This window comes from Vulpes lagopus, chromosome 6 (assembly GCF_018345385.1).
Source record: "Vulpes lagopus strain Blue_001 chromosome 6, ASM1834538v1, whole genome shotgun sequence".
NCBI lineage: Eukaryota > Metazoa > Chordata > Mammalia > Carnivora > Canidae > Vulpes > Vulpes lagopus.
This window is the reverse complement of record NC_054829.1, coordinates 105,027,798-105,035,022: the sequence shown is the minus strand read 5'-3', so window position 1 is coordinate 105,035,022 and position 7,225 is coordinate 105,027,798.

The following is a 7,225-nucleotide window of genomic DNA, read 5'->3' as shown; positions in this document are numbered from 1 at the left end:
GAAGGGGGAATGGCATGGCAATCACTGCAGCCAGAAATATACCTGCTCAGAGGCCACTGCCACATCCAGAGAAGCAAGCCACCAGGGCTTGCTGAAAGGCTAGCTGAACTAATACCATAGCAGCCTCTCAGAAAGTGAAGGCGTGTGATCCCACACAGTGGTCACCCACTGGGCTGTAACCCTAACTATCAGAGAGGATCTTTTGACAGCGGATTCCTATTTTTCCAAAAGATGAACCATCAGCTCTTCATAATCAGTGAGGAAAAGTGTGCCCCACATGGATATCAGAGTGAAGAGTGTTAGTTCACTTCATTTGCAACCTGTTAGAACTTCATATGCCAAGACTGTCTCACAGGACAAAACCTTGAGTATGGTTCAGTCAACATGGAACCTGTAAGGACAGAAGTGGCTGGAGGCAAAAGTGTGATTGACAGGCAATAATAGTTGTGTCACAAGTAAACATGTCAAGAGAATAGTGTTAGAATTTAAATAGGATCCAAATTAGTGATTTGAAGCAAGACTTATATAATTCCGTGACTGATATTTACGGGAATCTGAAATGAATTCTGTAGTTCTGGTCTAACGGCTAATTTCTAATATATTTATATATTTGTAAAGATTGGTTTACAGATAAAAAGTTTATCTCCTTATCTGGAACTCACTTCAGATTAAGCTGGGGAGTGGAGCTAGGCACTGATGAATAAAACTGGCCATGGTGGGGGCACCTGGGTGGCTCAGTGGTAGAGCGTCCGCCTTGGCTCAGGTTGTGATCCCGGGGTCCTGGGATTAAGTGCTGCAGCAGGCTCCCTGCTGTCTATGTCTCTGCCTCTCTGTGCGTCTCTCATGAATAGATAAACAAAATATGTAAAAATACGTAAAAAAAAAAAAAAAAAAAAAAAAAGATTGGCCACAGGTTCCTAATAGATAAAGCTAAACAGTGAGGGAAGGGAGGCTTCAGTTTACTCTTCACTCTTCTTTGGCCTGTGTTTAGAGTTTCCATGATAAAAATGAAAAGATAAGCAAACAATGAAAACAATCTTTACACAAGACATATTGACCCATCCAATGTGCACAGTGCTATGTGATGTGCAGTAGGATGTGCCAGACCAGGTTCTGCCTCAAGGAGCTTAAAGTCCTAGCAAGGGTAATAGAGCCTATACTCCATTAACCCAAATCCTTAGTGGGGGTTGGTACCATAAGAGAGGGTGAGGGAAAATCCTAGAGGGTTCAAGTTCCAGTCTCCTGGCTAGTCCTGAGCTAATTGAAACAGCCCTGTTACCAAGATCCGAAATACTATTCCAACCTGCCCACACCTCTAGTCACATAGAAACAACATCTGTTATCTTGTGTGTCATGGGATATGGCAGAAAAATCGGGAAACTAATTTTCTTCCTGGACAGGACAAAGCTGTGCCCCAGCGTACTATTTTAAGTGAAATGCAAATATTTAGCTAGGAAAGAAGCTGGGGATTTTAGTGATGGACATAGTGGGTCCAGTCACAAAAGTGTCAGATGGAGAAGGTTTTACAGTGGTTAGGTGAGCCAAACAATGTCTCTCAAGAGTTTGAGGCACTTTTCTCCTTTATTGAAATCATCAGGCCAAACATGGAGATACTCAACTGGCTTGGAGGATTTTCTTTTTCATGGTCCGGGATGATCCTCCCCTATTTTTTCCTTATCCACCTGCCAACCAAACACATCACAAGGTGGACATCTTGACCACCTTGACTGGAGTTGGTGTTTCCAACCTTCAGTTCTATATTTAGAGTTTCCTGTTTTATGATCCAAGATGACAGACTACCTCCATTGAGGAAATCTTCTTTCAGCTTACTTAGAGTGCTCTTATTTTCCATTCTCCTAAGGTTTTAATAGCTCACCCCATTGCTGAAGCCATGAACCACCTACATGAGCAAATTCTTTTATTTGTTTTCTTCCCATGCCTGAACTTAGCAACACGAAATGCAGAAGCTATGTTATGAAAAGGAAGTAAGGGACGTACGTATAATCTGGTACATAGAATTTAACTAATACGCTTTCAAAGAAAAACTGTATTAAAAAATATACTTTTCTAAATCCCAGTGAAATGGAGGCTATGTTGAATATCTGTAAGTAGCAACAAGTGGAGCAGTATACATGGACTTTGTAAAATTTAAAGCATGCTCCATTATTTCTACCTAAGTCCCCTAACATAAATCAAGCTCCTGTTATTAGGAGTTAAATTCTGGGCATATTGCTTAGATGCAAATGAGCAAGATCAAACTGACAAAATGTAGCAAGTGCTACGGCAGGTGAATATGAATATAGAGCTAGAGCTGTAGTGCAGAAAATTGTGTAAAGAAGTAAACAAGAAACAGAATCAAATCCTGAACTCCAGCAATTTCTAAGCCAGTTGTCTCAATCACATTAAAAGTTTCCCTAATCCTTTGAGGCCAAATAAGGACGCATTCTCGGGGAACATTCCTTCATTGGGAGGCTCAGGAGCTGAGCTATAGATTCCCCCATCTGGTATCTGTGCAAACTATGGCAAGCGACTTGACCTGGCTGACCCTCAATTTCCTCATCTCCAAAATGGACGTAAATGGTTGACCTGCTGGCATTCCACAGATGCAAAGTTCATACATTGAAGGCTTGGAACAATGCCTGGGGCACAGCACGCTCTCAATAAATACTATTTTTAATACCTATACCTACTTGAACAACAAAGCTTTTGACAATAGAAGCAGATCCCCTCATGGACAAGAATTAGGTGTTTAAAGGGTTAAGAGCCCTAGAGAATCTAGTGCTGTGACTCTAGAACTAATGAATCAGCACTTTCCTCTCCCTTGCTTAGGCCCTGCGTGTTCAGAAACTGATTGACACACTCAGGGGAAGAGATCCAAAATGAATTTCAATGACAAGGAAAACAACAACCCTTGAAACAGGCAATTTCCTTGTTAAAACTTTACTTCAGTACAAGCAGGCTGTACCAGGGAGTTGGAGGGGAGGGCAAGAGAAAGAGAAAGCAGATCTGTATGCACCAGATCCAAAAGACCCAGAGATACAGTTTTAGTCTTCAGCCTTTTCTGGCACATATGTCTGTTCTGCTCAAAGTGCTGACCAGAGGACACCCACCCACGTGGTCCAGACAGATGACCAGCTTGTTGCAAAGACCTGCCCAGGTTGCACAACCTCTGGGTCCCTCGAGGAAGACGCCCTTGCAGGAAAGGGGAACGTGACCTTCCATGAAGGCACACATGGCCAAGCTTAGTAAGTAGAAGAACTAGTAGTAATTTGATCTAGCCTATTTAAATATTTGACAAATCTTTTATTTGATTGCTGACACAGTTTTAAGTGGTACTGCCAGCTGAGGTGCAGCTCCTGTCTCAAGAAATCTCTTACTTAGAAATGTTGAAATATAGTACAGTATAATCACCATGCTATAACTGAATGTGGCTGCTTATAAAGTAGTGATCATTGATGTTGGAAAGATATTGTAAGAGGGCTTTGAGAGAAAAAAAACAGTTTCAGAAACAGTTGGATTTTTATACTTTCTGTATTGAAACATTATTTAGTTGGTACCTAAAAAAAAAAAAGGATGGTATTAGCATCAGCATCAATTTATGAATAAAAGATACTAAGTGTTGAAAATGTATGTATAAATTGAAAATCGTCTTGAACTTTCTGTGGCTTCCGTATACTACATATGATCACAACAGCCTTGAGAAGATGTGGTTTCCAGCTCCTAGAAGGTGTTTGACATAACAGATCCATCACAAAGGAGTCACTGGACTCCTTAATTCTGGGCTTCAAATCAGGCACTTAAGCATTGTGAAAGGTCTCAATCCAACTTTCCACAGGGAGTTTTTTCCTTGGTAAAATAATATGTGTTTCTTTAAACCCTTACCACATGTAAAAACAATAATCTGAGATAGGCCTGATAGAGATAGAACATGATAATACAAATCTGAAACAGCAGCAGGATTGTGCTTATGCTGAGCCCTTGCACCGACGGCAGACAAGCAATAAACGCCTCTTCCTATTCGATTATCAAGAGCTCCATCTGCTGATCAAATGGAATTCCTTTGTAGGCCTGCAGATGCTGATTAGAATACCCATGTGTCCGAAAAGGAGAAAAGACAAAAAGAGCATCAAAAGTGAGCACTGGATGTTGTACTATATGCTAGCAAATAAAACTTCAATAAAATAAAATTAATTTAAAAATGTTTTTAATTTTTAAAAAAGTGAAAGAGGCTTTACAGTTCATCTGATCCAAACCCTTTTGCAAAGACACTAATTACAATACTGGCATATTCCTAATTAGAAGAAATGGGGAAAGTCAAATAATTTGTTGAAGTTATAGTTCACATATAGTCTAAAAATTCTTGACAGACAACAGGTATGACATTTGAAAAGGTGAAAGGAATCCACATTGTAGATGCTTTTGGTTTTAAATGGCTCCCCGATCTTCTCAGAGAAAAAAGTAAAAGAGGAGTTTGGACTTGGAGTCAAACTAATGTTCGAATTGAGGTTTCACCTCTACCAGCTGTGTCTTTGTGGAGATATTTAGCTCTCTGGTTTAAATATCATCCATAAATTGTAAGTCATAATACTCCATGAGGTGGATGAGGGATCACCTGTCTAAAGCATATCAGTGGGCACACAGCAGGAACCCCAAAACTGGAGAAGGAAGGATGGCTGTACTTGTTGCTTTTATTAACACCAAAGAGTAAGGGTAGCTTTCCCACATGCCTAACAGTGGGATTGTCAGTGGGATAGAAGAATGGATGAGAAAGCTCTTTGTACCTTGAAAATGTGCAGTACAGCTAAGAGACCTGATGTACTAGAAATTGCACTTTAATCATCAATTTAACACAAAACCTTTTAAAGAAGATAACCAAGGAACATTTCTTGGATAAACCATGTTTTAAAAACACAAGCTTTTGGAGCACCTGGGTGGCTCATCTGACTCTTGAGTTCAGCTTAGGTCATGATTTTAGGGTGGTAGAATCGAGCCCTGCATCAGGCTCTGCTCTGGGCGTGGAGCCTGCTTGGGATTCTCTCTCTCCCTCTCCCTCTGTACTCCCCTCCCTCTCTAAAAAATGAATAAATAAAAACACAAGCTTTTATTTGCTACCTGGAAAGACTCTTCTGGGCTCTCTATCGCTCTAAGCTGGGCTCAAAAAGAGAACAACTCCTCTGGTTTATCTCTCTCTTCCACATGTCATTATACACAGTTAGGAAGAAGCCAGTTGACACTTCCTACTTTCAGCCTGGAAATCTCCCATGGGATTCATGAGTGCATTAGGTGCCTTTTCTATTTTCCTTGTCAGTAAATTTTACGTAGCACACGTCCCTTTTCTTCAGTCACCAAGGTCATCATCTTCCTCACTGTCTTCAGCACCTCCAGCACTTCCCTGAGGACCTGCCAAGTGTCACTGATGGTATTCTCAAAACCCTCCCAGCTTGCATTCTCCATCTCCTTGAGACTCTGTCCGTTTCCACCCATCACTCAATCCCAAAGCCAATGCCACATTTCCATCCCAGTTATCTACTGCTGCACACAAGGCCACCTCAAAACTTTGTGCCTAAAAGCAACAGTTTATTAACATGTCCCAAGATTTTCTAGGCCACCTGGGCTCAGTGGGCAGTTCTTCCTTGCTGTGTCTCATTCAGATGTGCTTTCAGATGGTAGCTGGGGCTGATGGCCACAAGGGCTCACTCTCAAGATTGGCAGTTGATGGTGGTAGCTGGCTTAGAACTCAGGAATTGTAGAGAGGAGCAGCCACGCATGGTTTGACCATGTGGTTTGGGCTCCTTATGATCTTGCAGCTGGATTCCAAGAGGGCATACCCCAAATGTGAGCATAGTAAGAGGCAGGAACCAGAAGTTTCCAAGCCGATTATAAGTCATACCTGGCACAGGCACAGTCATTTCTGCCATGTTGTTGACCAAAGCAGTCACGGGGCTGGCAAATTTGCAAGAGCTGGAGACATCATCTCTACCATTTGATGGGAAGTGGCAAGGTCACTCTGTATAAAACAAGTGGGACAAGAGCATTGTTGCAGCCATCATTGGAAACTACAATATGCCATTTAAGGATCTAAAAAAAAAAAAAAACAAAAACTATCAGCTCAAGAAAGGTGAGAGAGGAAGAAAACAAAGCATTGAGAAATGAGACCAATAGAACAAGTGAAGAGACACAGAAAAGTTCAAATATGTAATTGTCACCATTCCTGAAAATAAATTAAACTCACTCATTAAAAGATTGTCAAACGAATAATCCTAAAATGTGTATAGAACCAGAAAGGAGGGCAGCCCGGGTGGCTCAGCAGTTTAGCGCCACCTTCGGCCCAGGGCCTGATCCTGGAGACCCAGGATGGAGTCCCAGATCGGGCTCCTTGCATGGACCTGCTTCTCCGTCTGCCTTTGTCTCTGCCTCTCTCTCTTTCTCTCTCTCTGTGTTGTGTCTCTCATGAATAAATAAATAAAATCTTAAAAAAAAAAAAAAAACAGAAAGGACCCTGAATAGTCAAAGGAATGTTGAAAAAGAAAAGCAAAGCTGGTGGCATCACATATGGGGACTTCAAGCTGTATTACAAAGCTATGATCATCAAGACAGTGTGGTACTGGCACAGAAACAGACACACAGATCAATGGAACACAATAGAGAACCCAGAAATGGACCCTCAACTCTGTGGCCAACTCGTCTTTGACAAAGCAGGAAAGAATATCCAATGGAAAAAAGACAGTCTCTTCAACAAATGGTGTTGGGAAAATTGGACAGCCACATGCAGAATGAAACTGGACCATTTCCTCACACCAAACAAAAATAGACTCAAAATGGATGAAAGACCTAAATGTGAGATAAGAGTCTGTCAAGATCCTAGAGGAGAACACAGGCAGCAACCTTTGTGACCTTGGCCACAGCAACTTCTTACTAGACACGTCTCCAGAGGCAAGGAAAACTAAGGCAAAAATGAACTACTAAGACTTCAAGATAAAAAGCTTTTGCATAGCAAAGGAAACAGTCAACAAAACCAAAAGACAACTGAAAGAATAGGAAAAGATATTTGCAAATGATTTATCAGATAAAGGGCTAGTATCCAAAATCTATAAAGAACTTATCAAACTCAACATCCAAAGAACAAATAATCCAATCAAGAAATGGGCAGAAGACATGAACAGACATTTCTCCAAAGAAGACATACAATGGCCAACTGACACATGAAAAAATGCTCAACATCACT